Source organism: Protopterus annectens, chromosome 15.part0 (genome assembly GCF_019279795.1).
Source record: "Protopterus annectens isolate FY-2018-M chromosome 15.part0, PAN1.0, whole genome shotgun sequence".
Classification (NCBI taxonomy): Eukaryota; Metazoa; Chordata; order Ceratodontiformes; family Protopteridae; genus Protopterus; species Protopterus annectens.
The window spans coordinates 475,445,812-475,473,229 of NC_056749.1; the positions used below are offsets into that span (position 1 = coordinate 475,445,812).

Below are 27,418 nucleotides of genomic sequence, written 5' to 3' on the forward strand. Positions count from 1 at the left end.
AGTGCAACCACCTAGATTCTGTAGACATTGGCCTTCAAAAAACTGGTCCTTTCCAGCCCCTTCCAAGCCTTCCCAGACAAGACCCAGGGGAAACAGGCCACATAGACTACAGTCTCAGGGTATGCAGAGATCTAAACAATGGAGTGCCCCCACCCTAAAAACAGGGAGTGGTAAGCCACCCCCCCTATGGAAAAAGTTCACAATGACTTCTCAATTCAGCTTCCCACCCTGCCCAACTGCTTGTGCCCCTAGGAGGAAAACTTGCCCTTCATGGAAAAAACTGGATGTCCATTACTCAGGACCGATGGGTCCTCTACATTGTATCCCAGGGGTACAAATTCTACTTCCATTCACTGCCAACCCCAAGCGGGTTTCCAGACCTTCATGCAAACCAGTGGGCAGAGGCTCATAGGCAAGTACTTTCCCTGCTCAATATCAGAGCTATTCAACCTGTTCCAGTAGAACAAAGGGGTCAGGGTTTCTACTCAAGACTTTTCCTGTGCCCAGAAAAGAGGGCTCTTTGCACCCAATCCTGGATCTTTCAATTCTTAACACCTGTCTGCTGGTCTCAAAATTCAAGATGCTTACCCTGCTACAACTTCTCCCTATGCTAGCCAAGGATGCCTTGTTAGTCACTCTAGACATAAAAGAAGCTTATCTGCACATCCCCATAAGGGAGTCATGCAGGAAATATCTACATTTCATGGCAGGTTCTATGCATTGTCAGTTCTCTGCACTTCCATTTGGCTTATCTATTGTGCCCCAGGGTATTCACAAAGTGCCTGGCTCCAGTCATTGCATACTGCAGGCAAAGAAATATCCAAATTTTCCCATACTTGAATGACTGCCTGATTCAGGCAGACAGTCGGGAATTGCTACTTCAGCACTTGGCATTTGTAAAAAGCTTTCTCATTTCATGGGGGTACACTATCAATGAAAATAAATCACAATTGATACCCAATCAAAAGATTGTATTCCTGGGAACAAGCTTGGACACAACTTTCCAGATGGCATTTCTCACTTAAAAATAAAAACAAAACAAAAACAAACAGGTCTGTCTGACAAACTACTTCAAACAAATGGCCACCAGATCCCAGCTATCTGCAAATATTGCAAGCCCTAGGATTCATGGCCTTATGTGTTCTGCTAATTCCATATGCAAGACTGCAAATGAGGAAACTTCAATGATACTTAAAAAGTCTTTGGTGCCAACATTCTCAGGACCTGGAAACAGTCATTCCTATCATACCTTGTCTAAGGGCAGAGTTTCTTTGGTGGGCAGAAGCATACAACCACAACAAGGGACTGCATTTCACTCAAACCTTTGCCGCCCAAACCTTGACAACAGATGCATCAAACTGTACATGGGGGCTCACATGGCAGGAAAATGCATTCAGGGCCACTTGAGCCCAGGACAGATTCTCCTGCACATCAATCAAAAAGAGATGCTAGCTGTACAGAATGCTCTGACAGCTTTCAGATACCTAATCCGTCCAGGACAACTGCTGGTAAAAACAGACACCACCACAGATGTTCTTCGTGTTTCACTGTTGCAGTCATTACATTTGGGTAATCTGCTGGCAGGTTGCCCACAGTCAGCCTGAATTCCAAAGTCTTGGGTCCTGCGTCAGTTGCTGTCTCCTCTTCCATGACGTCAGGTCGTCAGGGGTATAAAACAAGCAGCCAACGCCATTTTCTTTAGTCTTTCTTGCCGCACAGTGCCTGAAGCAGAAGCAATTCGCAAGTGCTGGTAGGCCGACTCCTGTAATTTTTCATTTCAAGTTTCAGAACCGAAGTCTTCACTAAAGCTAAGTACCCATTTGGGGAAACTTTTTTCTTGCTCCATACCGATGTCAGAAAAAGTTAATAATTGTATTACTTGTGGGAAGCAAATATCTCATAAGGATTTTCATTTATACTGTATTCCTTGCCTAGGCCCTGATCATAACATGCCTGGCTGTCGGTTTTGTGCTAGATTTAACCAACGCACTATTAAGCGTCGGTATATTGTTGCATCAGAATATTTTGGAAGTAGATTTAACTGCCCAGAAATGTCATTGGATAGCAATCTGACTACCAGAGTACACAAAAAATGCAAAGAAAAAGACAAAGACAGACTGTCGAGGTCCAAAACTGACGACGAAGCTTCTCCTAAGCCAGTCGCCGGTTCGCAGGTACTCAGTGAGGTGCTTTCACAGCCCCTGATACCTGCTACTTTTGAGTCGCAGGCCCCTACCGAGACCCATGTGGAGTTTGGCACGCCACGAGATTCTCAAAGTATTGTACCCATGGATGTCTCTCCCTCGGATGGGTCCGGAGCCGCTGAGCAGGCACCAGCTTCTGAGGGTGTATTCAGGCCTCAACATTTTTATATAAAACCGATGCCAGCTTCAAAATCAAAGACAAAAGCAACTTCTAAAGCTAAAAACTGACGCATGAGCCACATGCACAGGCCTCTATGCCCAAAAAACAGATGATCAAAATGGCTGAAGCCCTAATTACCTTGATCAGGGGTTCCCAACCCCCTCCTGATAAGAGGCCTAGGCAAGACACTGGTTATGAATCTTCAGATCAGGTTTCTATTTCTTCTGATTCCTCTTCTGATCAGTAATTATCTATACCTCCCTATGAAGATTCTGATGCAGAGGAATGTATCCCATCTGCATCACCTCCTGAGGATTATTCATTTGGAGAAACCTTGCATACCTTGAGGAAGCATTTTCACTGGGAGAGTCAAGATTTCTCAGAATCAAAAAAGAGGCTTAGGGATTTCCTTCTTCTCCCTCAGCGTAGGCCTTTAGCCATACCTCCTGTTTTAGACATTGTGGATGATGTGTTTTCAGAGTCAAGCTTGTCTCCAGACTACTTACCACTGGCTCCCAGCAAGCCAGACAGATATTACATGGTCCCTGACTCACACATATTTTTATTTAGAAACCCTGCTGCTGACCCTGAATCTATTTCACTGGTCCAAAAGGTGTTAAGGCCTCAACAGCAAAAAAATCCTACCCCCTCTGACAGAGATTCAAGGGCACTGGATAGATGGGGAAAGAAGGTTTATACATCTGCAACCTTGGCAATTAGGGCCTTAAACTGCCAGTTTCATATGCTCAAGTATCAACAACATGTTATGGTATTACTAAAACAGAAAATTATGTTGATTTCTGAATGTGTAGAAAATAAACAATTGCAGGAATTATTGCATGCAGCAGAACAAGTTGGAAAGCATACTTTGCAATGTGGTTTTGATTCCTTAGGGGCCTCCTGCAGGGCCGCAGTTACTGGATCTGTGGTTAGGAGGCATGCCTGGCTAAAAGTGCAAAATTTACCTGATCATGTTAAAGCTAAATTGCTGGATGCACCTTTACAGCTTGATACGTTGTTTGGTATTAAGGCAGAAGAGGTTTTAAAGAAAATGGAAGACAAAGCTAAGTCTATGCAAATTGTAAAATACTTCTTACAAGTGCAGCCACCAAGATTCAGTAGACACTGGCCTACAAAAAATTGGTCCTTTCCTGTGTCCAACAATGCTCAACGGGGCAAATCTGGGCGCCCTAAAGGTTCTAGATACCAGTCACAAGATTCTTACAGGTCAAAGCAATGGGGTGCTTCTACCTCCAAATCTGGAGGAATTAAAGCACAGTCCTACAGTAAACAGTCTCAATGACTTCCCTCTGCCATCACCAAGCACTTACCTTTTGGCAGCACCCTTAGGGGGATAATTAGCACTTTTTGTTCAGAATTGGCAGTTAATAACCCAGGAGAAGTGGGTGCTAAACATAGTATCTCAGGGATACAGATTCCACTTCCATACCCTGCCAATGGCAAACGGTTGGCCAGATTTGCCAAAAAATCAATGGGCAGAGGCACAGAAACAGGTTACGTCCCTCATGGATATGGGGGCTATTCAACCAGTACGAGAACAGAAAAAAGGACAAGGTGTTTATTCAAGACCGTTCTTGGTACCCAGAAAAGACAAGGCCTGGTTCCCAATACTGGACTTATCAATTTTGAACACATACCTGGACATTCCAAAATTCAAAATGCTAACTTTGCAGCAGCTTCTGCCCATGCTGGGCAAGAATGCTTGCCTGGCACCAGTAATTGCATTTTGCAGACAAAAAAGTATACAAATTTGTCTTTACTTGGACGACTGTCTCATTCAAGCAGAGAACAAGGACATTCTTCTTCAGCATCTGGCATTTGTGAAAGGCTTCTAACATGCCTAGGGTACACAATAAACAAAAAGAAATCACAACTGGTACCCTCTCAAAAGATAACATTCCTGGGTGCAAGCTTGAATACAACTTTCCAGATGACTTTCCTCACGCCAGACAAACAAAGGCAACCGACTACTGACTTCAAACTGATGGCAACAAAAACGCAGTTAACTGCAAGACAAACTCTGCAGGCTTTGGGGTTCATGGCATCCTGCATCCTACTGATTCCATATGCAAGACTGCATATGAGGAAACTATAATGGTACCTAAAAAGTTTATGGAGTCAACATTGTCACAGTCTGGAAACAATGATTCCTCTCATTTCCTGCCTACAACAGGAGTTTCTATGGTGGGCAAAGGCATGTCACCAGAACATGGGACGGGCTTTCACTCTTCCCCCTGCCAGCCAAACCTTAACAACAGATGCATCAGATTATGAATGGGGGGCCGACCTGGTGGGAAGATGTATTCAGGTCATATGGACCCCAATACAAATGCATCTGCATATTAACCAAAAAGAAATGTTAGCTGTTCAAAATGCCCTGACAGCCTTCAAGGACTTACTTCATCCAGGACAACTACTGATAAAGACTGACAACACCACGGTGATGTGGTATATAAACAAGCAGGGGGGCATGCACACATACCCCCTTTGCAGACTAGCCATGGCACTGTGGAACACAGCCTTGACTTACCAAGTACATCTTCTGGCTCAATTCCTGCCAGGAAAGCAAAATACTCTGGCAGATGATTTAAGCAGAAACCTTGTGGACCATCACGAGTGGAAACTAATTCCACAAGTCTTCAGCATGATAATAAAGAAATGAGGGAGACCGGACATAGACCTATTTGCCTCTCCTTGGAATTATCAACTGAAAAAATTCTGCACAAGGACTTATCACAGACAAGCATGGAAAGTGGACGCCCTATCCTTCAGTTGGAAAAACCTATCAGTGTATGCCTTTCCTCCTCTGCCTCTTCTTCCCAAGGTACTACTAAAAGTCAGACAAGAGAAACCACAGATGATACTAATTGCCCCGGACTGGCCCTGCCAATAGTGGTACCCAATCCTAAGGAACATGTCTCAATTCCCAGCTTGGTACTTACCTCAAATGCCTCACTTACTGTCCCAGCAAAACATTCAAATCCTGCACAATCAGCTGCAAACACTGAACCTGGCAGCATGGCTGATCATGTAGTTATTCAAACAACACCTCTCAGTAAAGCTGTGATGGATGTCATTTTGGAAGCTAGAAGGCCTAGTACTAGAAAATCTTATGCTGATAAATGGAAGAGATTCTGTGCTTGGAACCAAGCACAAGGAACTGATACAGCAGAGCCAACTATTCCTCAGATTTTACAATACTTGACTGAGATGCTTGACAAAGGCCTATCTTTTTTATCAATAAAAATCCATGCCTCCGCCATCTCGGCTCATTACAACACAGAGCCACCATTCTTTTCTCATCCTTTACTAAAGCAGTATCGTAGAGGGGCCAAAAATTTAAGGCCTCCCAGAAGATCACAAATTCCTGCATGGGACCTCAATTATGTGTTGGAAAAGCTCACCCTGCCTCCATTTGAACCAGCTGCTACTGCAGATCTAAAGTTCTTATTATGGCAAACAGCTCTGCTCCTGGCAATTACTTCAGCAAGAAGAGTCTCAGAGCTACAGGCCCTCATGGCTGTGGAGTCTTTTATCATTTTTTACCCAGACAGGGTGTCCCTGAGGACCAATCCTTCATTTATGCCTAAGGTGGTTTCCAGTGTGGCTGTTAACCAAACTATTCATCTGCCAACTTTTTATCCAAATCTGCAGAACAAGGGTGAGAGGATTCTGCATTCATTGTGCGTACACAGACAGCTAAGGTTCTACTTGAGCAGGACTAAAGCACTAAGAAAAACTGAGCAGTTACTAGTGACATATGCTGCAGGATTAGAAGGAAAGGCTATTTCAAAGCAGACTATTTCAAAGTGGATAAGCCACTGCATTCATTTCTGCTACTTACACCATGGCAAACCTGTGCCCAAGGGCATTAGGTCTCATTCCACTAGGGCTGCAGCTACATCAGCAGCCTTTCTCAGAGGAGTACCAACCAAAGACATTCTAGAGGCTGCTACTTGGAGTTCTGTTCACACTTTTACAAAGCATTATCATTTGCCTCTCTCTAAGTCCAGGGCAGGCTTTGCCACTGCAGATGTTCTTCGTGTTTCACTGTTGCAGTCATTACATTAGGGTAATCCTGCTGGCAGGTTGCCCACAGTCGGCCTGAATTCCAAAGTCCTGGGTCCTGCATCAACTGCTATCGCCCCTTCTCTGACGTCAGGTCATCAGGGGTATAAAGGAATCAGCCGACACCATTTTCTTTAGTCTTTCTTGCTGCGCGGTGCCTGAAGCAGAAGCAGTTCGCAAGTGCCCGTCGGCCGATTCCTGAGATTTTCTTGTTCGAGTTTCAGACCCGAAGTCTTCAATAAAGCTAAGTACCCCATTGGGGAAACTTTTTACTTGCTCCAGACCGATGTCAGAAAAAGTAAATAATTGTATTTCTTGTGGAAAGCAAATACCTCATAAGGACTTTCATTCTTACTGTATTCCTTGCCTAGGCCCTGATCACAATGTTTCTGGTTGTCGGTTTTGTGCTAGATTTAACCAACGCACTATTAAGCTTCGGTATGATTTTGCTTTAAACTATTTTGCACACCAGTTTAATTATCCAGAAATGTTGTCGGATAGCCATCCGACTACCGGAGTTCACAAACAATGCAAAGAAAAGAAGAGAGATAGACAACTGAGGCCCAATACCGACGACGAAGCTTCTCCTAAGCCAGTCGCCGGTTCTCAGTGAGGTGCTTTCGCAGCCCCTGATGCCCGCTATTATAGAGTGACAGGCCGCTACCGACTCCCACATGGAGTCGGCCATGCTGCTGGAAACTCAAGGTATTGGAGCCTCGGATACTATTACTTCAGATGGGTCCGGAGCCGCTGAGCAGGCACCGGCTTCTGAGGGTGTATTCAGACCTAAACATCTTTACATTAAACGGACTTCAGCTTCAAAGGCAAAGACTAAAGCACCTTCTAAAGCAAAGAAAGAAACTCAAGAGCCACATGGACAGGCCTCTATGCCCAAAAAACAGATGCTCAAAATGGCCGAAGACTTGATTACCCTGATCAGGGGTTCCCATCCCCCTCCTGATAAGAGGCCTAGGTAAGAGACTGACTATGAATCTTCAGATCAGGTTTCTATTTCTTCTGATTCCTCTTCTGATCAGGAATATTCTCTTCCCCCTATGAGGATTCTGATGCTGAATAATCCATTCCTTCTGCTTCTCCTCCAGAGGACTATTCTTTTGGGGAAACCTTACATACCATGAGGGAGCATTTCCACTGGGAGAGCCAAGATTTTTCAGAATCTAAGAAGCGGCTCAGGGATTTCCTTTTACTACCTCAACACAGGCCACTAGCCATTCCACCTGTGTTAGGCATTGTAGATTATCTGTTTTCGGAGTCTAGTCTTACCACTGACTCCTTACCTCCAACTCCTGTTAAGCCTGCCAGATATTACAGGGTTCCTGACTCTCATAAATTCCTTTTTAAAAACCCTGCTGCAGACCCAGAAACTATTTCACAGTGTCCCAAAGGAGTTAAGGCTTCCACTGCAAAAAACCCTACCCCCTCTGACAGAGATTCTAAGGCACTAGATAGATGGGGAAAAAAGGTTTACACATCTGCTACCTTGGCTATAAGGGCCTTAAGCTGTCAGTTTCACATGCTCAAATATCAGCAACATGTCATGGCATTGCTAAAACAGAAAATATTGTTAAACTCTGAATGTGCAGAAAACAAGGAAATGCAGGATTTATTGCATGCAGCTGAACAAGTTGGAAAGCATACTTTGCAATGTGGTTTTGATTCTTTGGAGGCCTCCTGCAGGGTCGCAGTTATGGGTTCTGTAATTAAGAGGCATGCTTGGTTAAAGGAACAAAATTGTGTCAGAGTTAAATTATTAGATGCACCTTTACAGCATGATACTTTGTTTGGTATTAAGGCAGAAGAGGTGTTAAAGAAAATGGAGGACAAAGCTAAATCTATGCAAACAGTCAAAGATTTTTTACAAGTACAGCCAACTAGGTTTAGTAGACACTGGCCTACAAAGAATTGGTCCTTTCCTGTGTCAGACAGACCTCAAAGGGGCAGATCCAGGTGCAAGGTTCATACAGGTCAAAGCAATGGGGTACTTTTACCTCCAAAGTTGGAGAAGACAAATCACAACCATGCAGGAAACAGTCCCATTGACTTCCCCCTGCCTGCACCAAGCACTTATCTCCTGGTAGCACCCTTAGGGGGAAAATTTGCACTTTTTCTCAAAATTGGCATATTATAACCCAGGACAAGTGGGTTCTAAATATTGTGTCACAAGGCTGCAAGTTCCATTTCCATACCCTGCCAAAGGCAAATGGCTGGCCAGATCTGCCATAAAGTCAATGGGCAGAGGCGCAAAAACAAGTCTCATCCCTCATGGACATGGGGGCCATTCAACAAGTACCTGAGCAAGAGCAGGGACAAGGATTTTACTCAAGACTGTTCTTGGTACCCAGAAAGGACAAGGCCTGGTGACCAATAGTGGACCTATCTATTCTGAACACATTCCTGGATATACCAAAGTTCAAGATGTTGATTTTGCAGCAGCTTCTGCCCATGTTGGGCAAGAACGCTTGGCTTGTGACTTTAGACCTAAATGAGCCATACCTGCATGTCCTATCAGACAATTATGCAGAAGATACCTCAGATTCAAGGCTGGCTTAATGCAGTACCAATTCTCTGCACTGCCCTTTGGCTTATCTACTGTGCCCAGGGTCTTTACAAAGTGCCTGGCACCAGTAATTGCATTCTGTAGACAAAGAGGAATACAAATATATCCTTACTTGGACCATTGTCTAATTCAAGCAGAGAACAAGGACATTTTTCTACAGCATCTGGCATTTGTGAAAAGACTTCTAACATGCCTAGGGTACACAGTCAACGAAACGAAATCAAAACTAGTACCCTCTCAAGAGATAATATTCCTGAGTGCAAGCTTAAATACAACTGCCCAGATGGCTTATCTCACGCCAGACAAACAAAGGCAACTAACTACCTATTTCAAAATGTTGGCAACAAAGGCCCAGTTATCTGCCAGAAAAATTTTGCAGGCTTTGGGCTTCATGGCATCCTGCATCCTACTAATTCCATATGCAAGACTGCATATGAGGAAACTTCAATGGCACCTAAAAAGTGTTTGGACTCAACATTGCCACAGCCTGGAAACAATGTTTACTCTCATTTCCTGCCTGCAACAGGAGTTTCGATTGTGGGCAAAGGCTTGTCACCAAGACAAGGGACAGCCATTCACATTACCCCCAGCCAGGCAGACACTAACAACAGATGCATCAGATTATGCCAGGGGGGCCCACATGGCAGGAAGATGCATTCAGGGCACATGGTCCTCAAACCAAATGCATCTACTATATCAGTCAAAAAGAGATGCTAGCTGTTCAAAATGCCTTGACAGCCTTCAAGGACCTATTTCATCTGGAACAACTACTGATAAAGACAGACAACACCACGGTCATGTGGTATATAAACAAGCAGGGGGGCACACATTCTTACCCCCTTTGCAGACTAGCCATGACTTTGTGGGACACAGCATTGACTTACCAAGTACATCTGCAGGCACAGTTCCTGCCAGGAAGGGAAAATACTCTGGCAGACTAACTAAGCAGAAGCCTCATGGATCCCCACAAGTGGCAGCTGGATCCACAAGTCTTCAGCATGATAGCAAGGAAATGGGGATGCCCAGACATAGACCTATTTGCCTCCCCTCACAACTACCAACTAAAAAGATTCTGCACAAGGAATTATCATGGACAAGCATGGGAAGTGGACACCCTGTCTTTCAGCTGGAAAAACCTATCAGTATATGCCTTTCCCCCACTGCCTCTCCTCTCCAAGGTACTCCTAAAGGTCAGACAGGAGAAGCCAAAGATGATACTGATTGCCCCAGACTGGCCCCGCCAGTACTGGTATCCAATCCTAAGTAACTTGTCTCAATGCGCAGCTTGGACCTTACCTCAAATACCTAATCTACTGTCCCAGCAAAACAATCAGGTCCTGCACAGCCAACTCAGGACTTTAAACTTGGCAGCATGGCAGATAATGTAGTCATACAAAACACACCTCTTAGTAAAGCTGTGATGGATGTAATTTTGGAAGCCAGAAGGCCTAATACTAGAAAATGTTATGCAGCAAAATGGAAGAGATTCTGTGCTTGGAACCAGGCACAAGGAACTGATACAGCTGTGCCAAATATTCCTCATATTTTGCAATACTTAACTGAGATGCTGGACAAAGGCCTATCTTTTTCATCTATTAAAATTCATGCCTCTGCCATCTCGGCTCATAACAATACAGAGCCACCAGTCTTCTCTCATCTCTTATTAAAGCAGTACCTCAGAGGAGCCAAAAATGTAAGGCCTCCAAGGAGACCACCAATACCTGCATGGGACCTCAACTATGTCTTGGAAAAACTCACCTTGCCTCCTTTTGAGCCAGCTGCTACTGCTGATATAAAGTTTTTATCTTGGAAAACAGCTCTGCTCCTAGCAGTAACTTCTGCAAGACGAGTTTCAGTGCTACAGGCACTCATGGCTGTGGAACCTTTTATCATTTTTTTATCCAGACAGGGTCTTTCTGAGGACAAACCCAACATTTATGCCTAAAGTGGTGTCCAGTGTGGCTCTTAGCCAAGCTATTCATCTCTCAACTTTTTATTCAAATCCACAGAACAAGGAGGAGAGAATTCTGCATTCTTTGGATGTACACAGACAGCTTAGATTCTACTTGGACAGAACTAAAGTCTTCAGAAATTCAGAGCAATTACTAGTGACATATGCTGCAGGATCACAAGGAAAGGCTATCTCAAAGCAGACTATTTCAAAGTGGATAGGCCACTGCATTCGTTTCTGCTATTTACACCATGGCAAGCCAGTGCCTAAGGGCATTAGGCCATATTCAACCAGAGCTGCATCTACTTCAGCGACCTTTCTCAGGGGAGTACCAACCAAGGACATTTTAGAGGCTGCTACTTGGAGTTCAGTGCACACCTTTACAAAGCACTATCTGCCACTCTACTCTAAATCCAGGGCAGGCTTTGCCATTGCAGTTCTGCAGGGCCTCATATCCGCACCTAATGCTGTTTAGCTCCAGACTCCTAACCATAGCTTCTGGACTCTACCCAAATGTAATGACTGCAACAGTGAAACACAAGGAACATAGTACAGTTGTGTACACTTACCATAAATGTAGATGTTCAAGTGTATTCACTGTTGCAGTCCAGGTTACCCACCCTCCATCCCCCTTTCTTCTGATGGAACTTATCTTTCCTTCTCTGATTTATACAACCTATGTGGTGTATTTGCTTGTAGATGAAGGTAAAGTTTATATTGAGGCATGTATTTTTATATACATATAATTTTTGGCTACCCTTTTAGGGGGCACCTGACATATGGGGCAAGAAAAACTAAAGAAAATGGCGTCAGCTGCTTCTTTTATACCCCTGACCCTGACATCAGGGAAGGGGACCAGCCACAAGACCCAGGACTCTGGAATTCAGGCCGACTGAGGGCAACCTGCTAGCAGGATTACCCTAATGTAATGACTGCAACAGTGAATACACTCGAACATCTACATTTATTGTAAGTGTACACAACTGTACTTTCTGCAGGGCCTTATAGCCGCTCCTAATGCTGTTTAGCTCCAGCCTCCCATCCCTAGCATTGGGATTTTACCCAAATGTAATGACTGCAGCAGTGAAACACGATGAACATAGTACAGTTGTGTACACTTACCATAAATGTAGAAGTTTGAGTGTATTCACTGTTGCAGTCCAGGTTACCCGCCCGCCATCCCCCTTTTACTCTGGAGTTTCTTTTTCCTTCACTATCTTCTACAACCTTTGTGGTGTATTTGCTTGTAGATGAAGGTACAGTTTGTATTGTTGCATGTATATATAGTTTATATATATATATTTTTGCTACCCTTTTGAGGGCACCTGACTTCTGGGGCAAGAAAAACTAAAGAAAATGGCGTTGGCTGCTTGTTTTATACCCCTGATGACCTCACGTCATGGAAGAGGAGACAGCAACCGACGCAGGACCCATGACTTTGGAATTCAGGCCAACTGAGGGCAACCTGCCAGCAGATTACCCAAATGTAATGACTGCAACAGTGAATACACTCAAACATCTACATTTATGGTAAGTGTACTCAACTGTACTTTATGTGGTACATAAACAAGCATGGGGGATCCCATTCTTACCCACTCTGCAAGTTAGCCATGGCACTGTGGAACACAGCCTTGAGCAACCAAGTACATCTACAAGCTCAATTCCTACCAGACAAACACAATTCACTGGCAGACAACTTAAGCAGAAATCTCCTAGACCCACACGAGTGGAAATTGGAGCCCAACACCTTCAACCTTCTACTACAGAGGTGGGGAACACCGGAGGTGGACCTCTTTGCCTCTCCTGAGAACCTACAGTTAAGCAAATACTGCACCAGAAACCCTTATAGCAGGGCCTGGAAGGTGGATGCCCTATCCTTTGAATGGGAAAACCTCTCAGTCTATACCTTTCCCCCCTCTGCCTCTTCTCTCAAGAGTACTACTCAAGATAAAACAGGACAGGCCAAGGGCAATTCTTATTGCCCCAGACTGGCCTCGCCAGCACTTGTACCCATTCCTATGCAGCCTGACAACAGTGCCACCCTGGCACCTACTCCAGACTTCTACCCTGCTGTCTCAGCAGGAGAGAGAGGTTTGGCATCCACAATTGCAAACCCTAAACCTTGCAGCCTGGCTTATCACTTGAATACACCACCAGCAACCCTCAGCAAACAGGTGCTGGACATCATTCTTGAAGCCAGAAGGCCTAGTACTAGGAAATCCTATGCTGAAAAGTGAAAAATATATTGTTCTTGGAATCAGTCTAAAGGAAAGGACACAGCAGTGCCCTCCTTACCTCTAATCCTGGATTACCTAGCAGAGCTACTACACAGAGACGTATCCTTCTCCTCCATTAAGATTCATGCCTCTGCCATCTCAGCTCATTATAATACTGTGCCACCTCTATTTTCTCACCCTCTCATCAAACAGTTCCTGATAGGGGCTAACAATTTAAGGCCCCCTAGGAGAGCACTCACCCCTGACTGGGACCTTAACTTTGTACTGGAAAAGCTCACGCTTCCCTCTTTTGAACCTGCTGCCTCAGCAGAGTTAAAATTCCTCCCTTGGAAAACAGCATTGCATTTAGCCATAACTTCAGCTAGAAGAGTGTCTGAGTTACAGGCACTAATGGCTGTGGAACCCTTCATTATTTTCCATGCTGACAGGGTTTCCCTCAGGACTATCCCATCCTTTATGCCTAAAATGGTGTCCAGTGTGGCTCTAAACCAATCCATCCATTTACCAGCCTTTTTCTCTTACCCTCAGAATTAAGGGGAAAGGATCCTGCACTCCTTGGATGTGCACAGATAGCTCAGGTTCTACCTTGACAGGACTAAGCCTTTCAGAAAATCTAACCAGCTGCTAGTCAGCTTTGCTACAGGGGCAGAGGGTAAGGCCATTTCAAAACAAACCATTTCCAAGTGGATAGCACACTGCATCCATTTCTGCTACAAGCACCATGGAAAACCTACCCCCACAAGGTATCAGAATACATTCCACTAGGGCTACTTCCACCTCTACAGCATTTCTCATGGGGGTCCCTACCAGGGACATCCTGGAAGCTGCAACCTGGAGTTCTGTATACACTTTCACCAAGCATTACCACTTACCTGTCTTTTCCAAATCCAGGGCTGGATTTGCTACAGCAGTCTTGCAAGGCCTACTAGCCAGCCCTAACACTTCTTGACTGCCTCCACCCATCCTCAGCTTTGGAAATCAACACAAGTGTGATGACTACAACAGTGAAACACGAAGAACATAGTACAGTTGTGTACACTTACCATAAATGTAGATGTTCGAGTGTATTCACTGTTGCAGTCCTGGATGTTATTCGTGTTTCACTGTTGCAGTCATTACATTTGGGTTATCTGCTTGCAGGTAGCCCTCAGTTGGCCTGATTAACAAAGTCTTGGGTCCTGCGTCGGTTGCTGTCCCTTCTTCCATGATGTCAGGTCATCAGGGGTATAAAATATGCAGCCAACGCCATTACATCAGTCGACTCCTGAAATTTTCATTTTCGAGTTTCAGAATCGAAGTCTTCAACTAAAGCTAAGTACCCCGTTGGGGAAACTTTTTCTTGCTCCTTACTGATGTCAGTAAAAGTTAATAATTGCATTTCTTGTGGAAAGCAAATACCTCATAAAGATTTTCATTTATACTGTATTCCTTGCCTAGGCCCTGACCACAACGTACCTTGCTGTCAGTTTTTTGCTTTATTTAATCAGCGCACTATCCATCATCGGTATATTTTCGCTTCTAAATATTTCGGTTCTTGATTTAATTATCCAGAAATGTCATCAGTTAGCCATCCGACTACCGGGATTCTGAAAAAACACAAAGATAAAGACAGAGACAGGCCACCATGGTCCAAAACTGCCGACGATGTTTCTCCTAAGCCAGTCGACAGTTTGCCGGTACTCAGTGAGGTGCTTTCGCAGCCCCTGATACCCGCTACTTCTGATTCGCAGGCCTCTACTGAGAACAAATTCGGAGTCCAGTATGCCGCAAGATGCTTCAACTTTGGTACCCGCGGATGTCTCTACCTTGGATGGGTCCGGAGCCACTGTGCAGGCACTGGCTTCTGAGGGTGTATTCAGGTCTACGGACTTGCATATTAAACCGACGCCTCCTTCTTCACATTGGCCTAAATCTCGAACCATGCCTAAAAACCTAACACCCAGGCCACATGCTCAGGCCTCTATGCCTAAGAAACAAATGATAAGAATGGCTGAAAATTTAGTAACTCTAATCAGGGGTAGCCAACCCCCCCCTTTCTAATTCTGTTTCTGATTCTGTTTTTTCTGATTCTTCTGATGATCTGGATTTGCCCTTATCTACTTATGAGGATTCTAATGCAGAGGACTCCATTCCCTCTGCTTCCCCTCCAGAGGAATTTTCTTTTGGGGAAACCATGCATACTCTAAGGGAGCATTTCCACTGGAAAAGCCAGGATTTTTCTGATTCTAAAAAGAGGCTTAGGGATTTCTTACTCCTACCTCAGCATAGGCCTTTAGCTGTTCCTCCTGTACTAGACATTGTTGATGATGCTTTTTCGGAATCTTGTTTGGCCCCTGATTCCTTGCCTCCTTCTCCCAGAAAACCTGACAGATACTACAGGGTCCCTGAGTCATACAATTTACTTTTTAAAAATCCTATTGTGGATCCAGAGACTATTTCACAGGGGCCCAGGGGCAATAAGGCTTCTACTGCTATAAATCCTACCCCTTCTGATAGAGACTCCAGGGTGCTGGATAGATGGGGTAAGAAGGTTTACACTTCTGCAACCTTGGCCATTAGGGCTTTAAACTGCCAGTTTCATATGTTAAAGTATCAGCAACATGTTATTGAATTGCTTAAACAGAAAATGATGTTGATTCCTGACTGTGTGGAAAATAAAGAACTACAGGATTTAATGCATTCTGCTGAACAAGTTGGAAAACATACTTTGCAGTGTGGTTTTGATTCATTAGAGGCCTCTTGCAGGGCTGCTGTTACTGGGTCTGTGCTCAGAAGGCATGCTTGGGTAAAGGAGCAATCTTTGCCTGATCACGTTAAAGCTAAATTGTTGGATGCTCCCTTAAATCAGGACCACCTGTTTGGCAACAAGGCTGAGGAAGTTCTTTAAAAGATGGAAGACAAAGCTAAATCCATTCAATCTGTTAAAGATTTCTTACAAGTTCAGCCTCCTAGATTTAGTAGGCACTGGCCCTCTAAGAATTGGTCCTTTCCAGCCCCTTCCAGCCCTTCTCAAGCCAAACCCAGACACAGCAAAAGCCCCAGGTTTCAGTCCCAGGGGACACACAGGACTAAGCATTGGGGGGCCTCCACTTCCAAATCTGGGAGTAATAAGACTCTCCCCTATGGTAAACTGTCTCAATGACTTAAGCACTTATCAACTGACTGCCCCTTTGGGGGGAAAATTGCTCTTTATGCAAATAACTGGGAACTCATTACCCAGGACAAATGGGTTTTAAATATAGTGTCCCAGGGATACAGATTTCACTTCCACACATTGCCAACACCAAGTGGGTGGCTGGACCTACCCTCAAATCAGTGGACAGAAGCCCAAAAACAAGCACTGTCTCTTAAGCATGGAGGCCATTCAACTGGTACCAGAAGAGGAACAGGGACAAGGTTTCTACTCAAGACTTTTCCTGGTACCCAGAAAAGGCAATTCATGGCATCCTATCCTGGACCTGTCTTCTCTAAACACCTTTTTGGAAGTTCCAAAATTCAAGATGCTGACTCTTCACCAATTACTTCCTATGCTAGGCAAGGATGCCTCGTTGGCAACACTAGATTTAAAAGAAGCATACCTGCACATCCCAATCAGGGAATCTTGCAGAAGATACCTACGCTTCAAAGCAGGCCACACGCACTATCAGTTCTTTGCACTGCCCTTTGGCTTATCTACTTCGCCCAGGGTATTCACAAAGTGCCTAGCTACAGTTATTGCATTTTGCAGGCAAAGAAATATTCAAATATACCCATACCTGGACGATTGTCTTATTCAGGCAGAAAACCAGGACATACTTTTGAATCATCTGGCCTTTGTACAAATGGTTCTAACTTGTCTAGGGTACACTATAAATTAAAATAAGTCACACCTGGTACCCAGTCAACAAATTATATTCCTGTAGCAAGCTTGAATACAACTTCACAGATGGCTTACCTCACGCCAGAGAAACAAATTCATTGGCAACCTACTTCAAACAAGTGGCCACAAAAACCCTGCTGTCTGCAAGACAAATAGTGCAAGCCTTGGGGTTCATGGCCTCCTGCATTCTTCTAATTCCGTATGCAAGACGCATCAGACTATGCATGGGAGGCTCACCTGGCAGGGAAGTGCATTCAGTGCAAGTGGAACCCAAGTCAAATGCACCTGCATATCAATCAAAAAGAAATGTTAGCTGTACAGAATGCTCTGACAGCCTTCACGGACCACATTCTTCCAGGACAACTTATGGTAAAGACGGACAACACCACTGTTATGTGGTACATAAACAAGCAGGGGAGTACACATTCTTACCCCCTCTGCAGACTAGCCATGGCATTATGGAACACAGCCTTGAGCTGCCAAGTGCACCTACAGCTCAATTTCTGCCAGGAAAATTAAATACACTGGCAGACGGACTAAGCAGAAACCTCATGGACCCACACGAGTGGAAACTGGAACCAAGGATTTTCAACATGTTGACAAGCAAATAGGAGAGCTCAGGTATAGACCTGTTTGCCTCTCCCCAGAACTACCAATTGGACAAATTTTGCACAATGACTCTCCACAAGCAAGCCTGGAAAGTGGATGCTCTGTCCTTCAGCTGGAAAAACCTATCTGTCTATGCCTTCCCCCCTCTGCTTTCCAAAGTACTACTAAAAATCAAACAGGAGAAACCAAGGATGATTTTGATTTCTCCAGACTGGCCACGCCAACACTGGTACCCCCTCCTGCACAGTGTGTCATGGTTATCCCCATGGCACCTGCCTCAGACTCCTTCCCTGTTGTCTCAGCAGGAGAACCAGATTTTGCACCCTCAGCTTCTAACACTGAACCTTTGCAGCCTGGCTAATTACATAATCTCTCCTCTACCATCCCTCAGTAAACCTGTGATGGATATCATTTTAGTGGCAAGGAGGCCTAGTACAAGAAAATCTTATGCTGAAAAAATGGAAAAGATTCTGTGCCTGGAACCAATCTCAAGGGATGAGCACAGCAGCGCCCAATTTACCTCAGATTTTACAATACTTAACTGAGATGCTTCACAAGGGCCTGCCGTTTTCCTCCATTAAAATCCACGCCTCAGCCATTTCAGCTCATTATAGCACAGAATCTCCCCTTTTCTCTCTTCCACTGCTCAAGCAGTTCCTCAGAGGGGCCAAAAAGTTGAGACCACCCAGGAGAGCTCTAACCCCAGCCTGGGACCTTAACTTTGTTTTGGAGAAACTCACTCTACCTCCTTTTGAACCAGCTGTTACTGCAGACTTCAGATTTCTTTCTTGGAAAACAGCTTTCCTTTTAGCAATCACTTCAGCTAGAAGGGTATCTGAATTACAGGCCCTTATGGCAGTGGAGCCTTTCATCATCTTTCATGTGGACAGGGTGTCCCTCAGAACCAATCCATCCTTCATGCCCAAGGGGGTATCCAGTGTGGCTCTTAATCAGTGTATTCATTTGCCAACCTTCTTTCCAAATCCACAGAACAAAGGAGAACGGATACTGCATTCCTTAGATGTGCACAGACAATTTAGATTCTACTTGGGCAGGACTAAACCTCAAAGGAAATCTGAACAACTGCTGGTGGCATTTGCTGCAGGGGCAGAGGGGAAGGCTATTTCAAAGCAAACTATTTCTAAATGGATAGGCCATTGTATTAATTTCTGCTGTAAGCACCATGGAAAACCTATACCCCAGGGGATCAGACTTGACTTCACCAGGGCTGCATGTACCTCTACAGCCTTTCTCAGAGACGTCCCTTCCAGGGACATCCTAGAAGCTGCTACCTGGAGTTCTGTGCATACTTTCATCAAGCATTATCATTTACCAATTTTCTCTAAATCCAGAGCTGGCTTTGCCACTGCAGTCTTGCAGGGCCTTATAGCTGGTCCTAATGCTATCTAAATTCCTCCTCCCAGCCATAGCTTTGGGAATCTACCCAATGTAATGACTGCAACAGTGAAATACGAAGAACATAGTACAGTTGAGTACACTTACCTTAAATGTAGATGTTAGAGTGTATTCACTGTTGCAGTCCTGGTTACCCTCCCTCCAGCCTCCTAAGTTCTTTTGGCTATACCTCTACTTTCCTTTACTATACTTAAAAGCATTTTTGGTGTATTTGCTTTTTGTTGGAGGAATATCATTGTACTTTTATATTTAATTGCTCCCCATTAGAGGGGCACCTGACATCTGGGGCAAGAAAAATTGATGTAATGGCATTGGCTGCATGTTTTATACCCCTGACGTCCTGACGTCATGGAAGAACAGACAGCAACCAATGCAGGACCCAAGACTTTGTTAATCAGGCTGACTGAGGGTTATCTCCAAGCAGATAACCCAAATGTAATGACTGCAACAGTGAATACACTGGAACATCTACATTTATGGCAAGTGTACACAACTGTACTTTTCCCTCCCTCCAGCCCCCTGGCTTTCTCTTTCTTTCTGTCTCTCCTCTGTATGGCCATTCCTAATGGCATTGGTATTTACTTGTTACTGGTGGTGTTTCCCACCATATACTAGCTCCCTATTTGGGGGCTCCTGACATTTGTGGCAAGAAAAACTGATGTAATGGCGTCAGCTGCCTGTTTTATATCCCTGATGACCAAACGTCATGGAAGAAGCAACAGCATCTGATGTAGAAATACTAAGTCTCTGGTATTCGGGCCGACTGAGGGCTACCTGCAGGCAGATAACCCAAATTTGATGACTGCAACAGTGAATACACTCGAATATCTACATTTATGGTAAGTGTACACAACTGTACTTTTTGTTGTTTTCACTTCTTTTTCATACACTGTATCTGATGCTCTTCATGTATCACTGTTACAGTCATCACCTGTGGAGTATCCCTGCTGTGGTAGCCCTTGGCCAGCCTGAATACCAGAGTCAGTGTTTTTCTGCGTCGGCTGCTGTCACTTGCTGCCTGACGTCAGGTCATCAGTGCTATAAAGAAAGGCAGCCGACACCATTACATCAGTCTTTCTTGCCGTGGAGCCCAAGCAGTTTGCAAGTGTGCCAGTCGGTTGCTACCAGAGTTTGATTTACAGCTGAAAACATCTACAGCTAAGTACCCCGTTGGGGATCCTTTTTTCTTGCCATACCCGATGTCTGAAAAAGTTAACAATTGTCGCGTCTGTGGGAAGCAAATACCACACTGAGACTTCCATTCATACTGCATCACTTGTTTAGGCCCAGACCACGACGTCCCCCGTTGTCAGATGTTCATCGTGCATACAGCTGCAGTCATAACAAATGGGTTTTCCTGCCTTCAGGCAGGTCCTCAGTCAGCCGAATTCCAAAGTCTAGGTCCGGCGTGGGATGTCGTCGCTTCTTACCTGACGTCAGTGCGACAGGGGTATAAAAGAACCAGCCGACGCCATTTTCTTCAGTCTTTCTTGCCGCGTGGTGCCCAAAGCAGAAGCAGTTCGCAAGTGCCGGTTGGCCAGCTCCTGAGATTACGAATATTTTTCAACCGAAGACTTCTTGAAAGCTAAGTACCCTGTTAGGGAAACTTTTCTTGCCTCAGACCGATGTCAAACAAAGTTAATAATTGCATTTCATGTGGGAAGCAAATACAGCATAAGGATTTACATTCCCTCTGCATTCCTTGCTTAGGCCCAGACCACGACGTCTCGGCCTGTCGTTTTTGTGCTACATTCAACAGACGCACTATTAAGCATCGGGCGGAGTTCGCCCACCACTATTTTGGCAAAACGTTTAATTACATTATGTCGTCGGATACTCCGACTCCAGTTTTGAGTAAAAGACACACAGATAAGGACCGACATACAAAGTACGCGACTTCTACCGACACCATGCTAAAACGGACTACAGGTGCTCTTGTTCTCAGCAAGGCGCCTACGCAGCCTCTGACTACCGATGACACTTCATTGGCAGTGTCTTCTGTGCCCGAGGTCGCAGGCTCTTCAGCCCACACCCCGACTACAGATACCGAAGCCACTCTTGGCGGGGAAACTCAGAGTTTAGACAGACCTGCCACCTCTCAAGTTGTCTTCAGACCTTCTTCTTTTTCCATTAAGGCTTTCACTAAATTTAAAGCAGCCATGCATACTAAAAGACAAGCTCCACAGGGCCCCACTCAAGGCCCCATGCCTAAAAAGCAGATGCTCAAAATGGCTGAGGATTTGATTACTCTTATCAGGGGTTCTCAACCCCCCTCGGACAAAAGGCCCAGAGTGGAGGAAGAATACCCTTCCTCGGACCAGGCCTCCATTACTTCAGAACATCCTGAGGACCAGGAACATTCATACTCCCCTTTTGAAGATTCTGATGCAGAGGAGTCCATTCCCTCTGTCTCCCCCCGTGAGGATTACTCTTTTGGGAAAACCTTGCATACCTTGAGGGAACACTTCCACTGGGAAGGCCAAGAGTACTCAGACTCCAAGAAAAGGCTCAGGGATTTCCTCTTGCTCCCTCAGCACAGGCCTCTGGCTATACCTCCTGTCTTGGACATACTAGATGATGTGTATTCAGAGGCCAGCCTTAACCCAGATTCTTTACCTCCAGCTCCAGTCAAGCCTGACAGGTATTACTGGGTTCCTGATTCACACCAATTCCTATACAAAGCCACCGGCTGACCCAGAAACTATTTCACAGGGTCCCAAGGGAATTAAGGCCTCCACTGCCAAAAATCCATTACCTTCAGAGAGAGATTCCAGAGCTTTAGAAAGGTGGGGGAAAAAGGTATACACCTCGGCCACCTTAACCATGAGGGCATTAAACTGTCAGTTCCATATGTTAAAGTATCAACAGTTTTTGTTATCTCAGTTGAAAAGCAAAATGTCACAACCTGAACAACCAGACTTGAAGGAGTTGAAGGATTTGTTGCATAGTGCAGAGCAAGTGGGTAAACATACCTTGCAATGTGGTTTTGATGCTTTAGAGGCCTCATGCAGAGCTGCTGTTACAGGATCAGTCATACGTAGACATGCTTGGCTCAAAGAGCAAACCTTACCAGATCGTGTCAAAGCAAAATTACTAGATGCACCTCTTCAAAAAGATGTATTGTTTGGTGTTAAAGCTGAGGAGGTATTAAAGACAATGGAGGAAAAGGCAAAATCAATGCAAACAGTGAAAGATTTCCTACAGGTACAACCACCACGTTTCAGTAGAAATTGGCCTTCAAAAAATTGGTCCTTTCCAGCCATGGACAGACCTCAAAGAGGTAGATACAGGCCCGAGGGGTAGAGGGCAATCTCAAGGATCATTTAGAGGCAGACAATGGCAAGCACCTACACCAAGAGGTGGTGAGGATAGTTCACAGCCATTCAGAAAGCAGAACCAATGACTTTCCCCTTGCATGCCAAGCAAGGCTCAAATGGCAGCACCTTTAGGCGGAAAACTGGCATTATTTTCGAAAAATTGGCATATTGTCACAAAAGACAAATGGATCCTGGACATCATAGACAGAGGCTACAGATTCCACTTTCACACCCTTCCAAAAGAGAGGCATGCCAAACCTGCCACACAATCAAAGGGCAGAGGCACAAAAACAAATTTCAGATCTCATGGTCATGAAAGCTATTCAAGAGGTACCTGCACAAGAACAGGGTCTAGGTTTTTATTCCAGACTATTCCTGGTACCAAGGAAGGGCAAAGATTGGAGACCTATTTTGGACCTATCCATCCTAAACACATATTTACTCATACCAAAATTCAAGATGCTCACATTACAGCAGCTTCTTCCCATGCTGGGAAGGAGTCTTGGCTGGTAACATTGGACCTCAAGGAGGTATACCTGCATGCCCCAATCAGACAAGATTGCAGAAGATACCTCAGATTTCTTGCAGGTTCAACCCATTATCAATTCTCTGCATTGCCCTTTGGCTTATCTACTGCGCCCAGAGTGTTCACGAAATGCCTGGCATCAGTAATTGCCTTCTGCAGACTTCAAGGGATACAAATATACCCATATTTGGAAGACTGCCTAATCCAAGCGGACAGCAAACACATACTTCTGAAACACCTGGCGTTTGTAATAATGTTGTTGAATTCTCTGGGATACACAGTCAACAAAAAGAAATCAAGACTAATACACTCTCAAACAATAATTTTCCTGGGTGCCAGCTTGAATACAAACACCCAGATGGCCTACCTCACGCCAGAGAAAGAAGGGCAACTAACTCAATACTTCAGAAAACTGGCAACCCTCACCAGGCTGACTGCAAGGAAAATCCTGCAGGCTCTGGGATTCATGGCATCTTGCATCCTGCTAATCCCATGTGCAAAGCTGCATATGAGGAAACTTCAATGGTACCTAAAAAACTTATGGTCTCAACACAGCCACAGTTTGGAAACAATTATACCACTGATTCCATGTCTTCAAAAGGAATTTCTGTGGTGGGCTCAAGCATGCCAAAGAAACATAGGTCTCCCATTCCGCAAGCCTCAAGCAAATCAAGTCATTACAACAGACGCCTCAGACTACGCCTGGGGGGGGCGCACATGACAGATCGGTGCATTCAGGGCAAATGGTCACAAAAAGAAAAGCACCTACACATCAATCAAAAGGAAATGCTAGCAGTAATAAATGCTATTATGGCTTTCAAAGACCTACTGCATCCAGGCCAGCTATTGATAAGGACAGACAACACCACAGTGATGTGGTACATAAACAAACAGGGAGGAACCCATTCATATCTCCTATGCAGGCTAGCCATGTCTCTATGGAACATGGCTGTGGAATTACAAATCCAACTTCAAACACAGTTCCTGCCAGGCAAGGAAAACACGCTGGCAGACAACCTGAGCAAAAATATGACAGATCCACACGAATGGAAGTTGCATCCTCAAGTTTTTACAAAAATAATTCAAGCATGGGGAAAGCCAGACATAGATCTCTTTGCCACCCACAGAAATTACCAATTGACAAAATTCTGCTCAAGGACCTTTCATCCACAGGCCTGGAAAGTGGACGCACTCTCTTTCAGTTGGACAGCAATGGCAGTTTATGCCTTTCCACCTCTTCCTCTGCTGCCCAAAGTTCTATTAAAAGCCAGAGCAGACAGACCAAAGATGATTCTCATTGCTCCAGACTGGCCATGACAACACTGGTACCCACTCATGAGGAGCCTGACACATTCTCCACCATGGATCCTGCCTCTAATGCCTCTTCTACTGACTCAGCACAACTTCAAAACTCTTCACAGTCAGCTGAAACCACTCAATCTAGCCGTATGGAGGATTCCTTAAATTCACAACAGACCCTACTCTCCAAGGAGGTGCAGGATGTCATTTTGGAGGCCAGAAGGCCTTCTACTAGAAAAGCCTACTCCGCAAAATGGAAACGGTTTTGTGCCTGGAATCAGAAAAAGGGTCAGAATTCTGAACTACTGAATTTACCTCAAATATTACAGTACCTAGCTGAGATGCTAAGCAGTGGACTTTCATTCTCCTCCATCAAAATCCATGCCTCAGCCATTTCTGCAGAATACAACACTGATCCTCCTTTATTCTCTCACCCTCACTTAAGACAGTTCCTCAGAGGGGCTAAGAATATAAAACCCCCAAGGAAGCAACCAGTATCTGCTTGGGACCTCAATTTAATTCTAGAAAAACTGACCCTGCCTCCTTTTGAGCCAGGTGCTTCAACAGGACTGCAATATTTGTCATGGAAAACAGCCTTCCTTCTGGCTATCACCTCAGCACGCAGGGTTTCGGAACTACAAGCCCTCATGGTTGTGCAGCCTTTCATCATTTTCCATCAGGATAGAGTTTCCTTACGAACCAATCCTTCCTTTATGCCAAAGGTAGTATCCAGGGTAGCCTTGAATCAGGCTATCCACTTACCTACCTTTTACCCTAATCCACAAAACAAAGGGGAGAGATTACTACATTCCTTGGACATTCACAGACAGCTCTGTTATTATTTGGACAGAACAAAGCCTTTCAGAAAATCAGAGCAACTCTTTGTGTCCTATGCTACAGGTGCTCAAGGGAAGCCTATTTCCAAACAGACAATCTCAAAATGGATAGCCCACTGTATACGCTTTTGTTACTCTTTCCATGGTAAAACTGTACCTACAGGCATCAGATCTCACTCCACAAGGGACACAGCTACCTCTGCAGCTTTCCTCAGGGCGGTTCCTACCAAAGATATTTTGGAAGCAGCCACTTGGAGTTCTGTACATACTTTCTCCAAGCACTATCACCTACCATTATACTCCAAATCTAGAGCGGGCTTTGCCACTGCAGTCTTGCAGGGCATCCTGGCTCTTCCTAGTTCCACTTAGTGCCTACCACCCCTTTTTTAGCTTTGGGATTCTACCCATCTGTTATGACTGCAGCTGTATGCACGATGAACATAGTACAGTTTTGTACCTACCGTAAATGTAGATGTTCGAGTGCTAATACAGCTGCAGTCCAGGTTTCCCTCCCTCCTTCCCCTCTTGGGACAGGCCTAATGGCTAACACCTCCTCATACAACCTCATTGGGGTATTCTTTTATGGTGTATTTGCTTGCAACTACTGTTTTTTGATTATATTGCATTGCATTATTACATAAATTTATGTTTTTCCTTCCTTCTGGGGGCACCTGACATCTGGGGCAAGAAAAACTGAAGAAAATGGTGTTGGCTGGTTCTTTTATACCCCTGTCGCACTGACGTCAGGGAAGAAGCGACGATATCCGATGCAGGACCTAGACTTTGGAATTCGGCCGACCGAGGATCCGCCTGACGGCAGGAAAACCCATCTGTTATGACTGCAGCTGTATTAGAACTCAAACATCTACATTTATGGTAGGTACAAAACTGTACTTTCTGTGCCCTGTTTAACGTGAGAACCATTCATTGTAGAGCTCTTATTGTAGCCAGATATTTTCGTCTTCCATCTTCACATTCCGAAATTGCATCCATCAGCCAGCAATCTGTGGACATTCTGAAAAAACGTAAGGCTAAAGATAGAGACAGACCACACAAGGCTAAGCCTACGACAACTCTACCACTAAGCAGGTTGTCAGTTCTCCAGAATTCAGTGAGGCTCCTTTGCAGCCTCTGATGTCCAGTTCGATACCGTCGCAGGCCTCTACTGAGACCCTTTCACAGTACAGTATGCTGCAGAAATCTTCTTCATCTTCCAAGCCTTTGGTTGTCTCTGCCTTGGTTGGGTCCAGAGCCGCGACCCAGGCACCAGCTTCCGAGGAGTTTTTCACACGACTGAATCTAGACAAAAAACATCTTCTACTTCGACTACCGTTTCTCTCAGAGCAATGGATACTCAGGCCTAGAGGCAAGGCGACTCCTAGGAAAACTACCTCTAGCCTCCATTCTCCTGCTCCACCACCTCAAGCTCAAATGCTTAAAATGGTGGAGGATCTTATCACACTTATCAGGGGTAGTCAGGCCGCACCTTCTAAAAGGAAAAGAGACCTTCCTCCTGAAATACTGACAGAACAGGATTCTGAGGAGTCTGATTATTCAGATTTTGAAAAGTAACCTCTGATTGCTTATGAGGATTCAGATGCAGAGGAATCCATTCTTTCTGCCTCCCCACCAGAAGATCTTTCCTTTGGAGTAACCCTTCACACCCTCAGGGAACAATTTCACTGGGAATCCCAGGACTTTCCTCATTCTAAGCAAAGACTAAGAGAGTTTCTAGACCTGCCCCAGCACAGACCCTTGGCTATCCTTCCAATCTTAGAGGTGGTTGATAATGTCTTCCATTAATCCATCTTAACTCCTTATGCCCTCCCATGCTCCCAGAAAACCTGACAAGTATTACAGAGTATCGGATTCACACAAATACCTGTATAGAAATCCTGCTGCAGACCCAGAGGTCATTACACAGGGACCAAATGGAGCTAAGGCTAGTTCTGCAAAGAACCCTATTCCTTCTGACAAAGACTCCAGAGCTCTGAACAGATGGGGTAAAAAGTATACACCTCTGCATAACAGATTCCTGTAGGAAATTCCATAGCTTCAGAGCAGGCGCACAACACTTTCAGTTCTCTGCGCTACCCTTTGACTTATCTACTGCTTTCAGGGTATTCACCAAATGCTTAGCTCTGGCCATAGCCTTTGCAGACAGAAAAATATCAAATTTACCCTTATGTGGACGACTGCTTCATTCAGGGAGATTGCAAAGAAAAGCTCCTCAAGGACCTCCTCTTTGTCAAAACCCTCCTAACCTCCTTAGGGTACACCATCAATGAGAAGAAATGAAGGCAAACACCCTCCAGGAAGATCATTTTCTTGGGAGCA

General features: G+C 44.8%; 1 protein-coding gene across 2 annotated transcripts in view; it reads left to right on the forward strand.

Moving 5' to 3' along the window:
* Positions 1-27,418, forward strand: part of COL4A6 (collagen type IV alpha 6 chain) — a 4,024,271-nt gene that overhangs the window by 591,907 nt on the left and 3,404,946 nt on the right. The gene's annotated exons all lie outside the window — the stretch shown is intronic.